Source organism: Morone saxatilis, unplaced genomic scaffold (genome assembly GCF_004916995.1).
Source record: "Morone saxatilis isolate NCDOM2014 unplaced genomic scaffold, NCSU_SB_2.0 Contig17, whole genome shotgun sequence".
Taxonomy (NCBI): domain Eukaryota; kingdom Metazoa; phylum Chordata; class Actinopteri; family Moronidae; genus Morone; species Morone saxatilis.
In genome coordinates this window covers 18,585,328-18,585,846 of record NW_023339729.1, presented here as the reverse complement: position 1 = coordinate 18,585,846, position 519 = coordinate 18,585,328, and the positions used below count along the sequence as shown (strand labels likewise).

At 39.9% G+C, this 519-nt stretch overlaps 1 pseudogene; it reads right to left on the bottom strand.

Moving 5' to 3' along the window:
* The window catches only part of LOC118327641, a 7,016-nt pseudogene that overhangs the window by 6,325 nt on the left and 172 nt on the right, over positions 1 to 519 (bottom strand).

Here is a 519-nt window from a genome sequence, read left to right as displayed (position 1 = left end):
TATGATCAACATTGAAGTTCAGCAGACAGCATATTTGTTTGTTTAACAAAAAAGTACCTGCATTTCTTCACTCAAGCAGCTCCCACCGCAGAGAAACACCATGTCATCAGTGACCGGGAAGTTCTTGGGCAGGGCTGTACAACGTTGGATCAACAAGGGGTTGACAGCATTTAGATACTGGAAGCCAAAAAATGTGTCGTCCGTCCAGTGTTGCTGGACATAGTCTAGAAAAAAAAGCAGGATTCAGGATTTTGATTTGTTAATCTGAATTCAATTTAACATAGCATCTGCATGTTTTTGAATTACAGAGCAAGTGCTTGCTCATGGTGGTAACGTTGGTCTCTGTAATGTTAAAGGGAGTTCGTCTAGACCTGCCTATTTGAAAAGTCTGGAGATAACATTCTGTATGAATTTGGCGCTATACAATAGAAATTACATTGACGATGAATCGAATTGCAAATTAGGTTCTATAAAAGCCAAGATTCTCAATTTCAGTCTGGTACTTGCGTTACAGGGAGC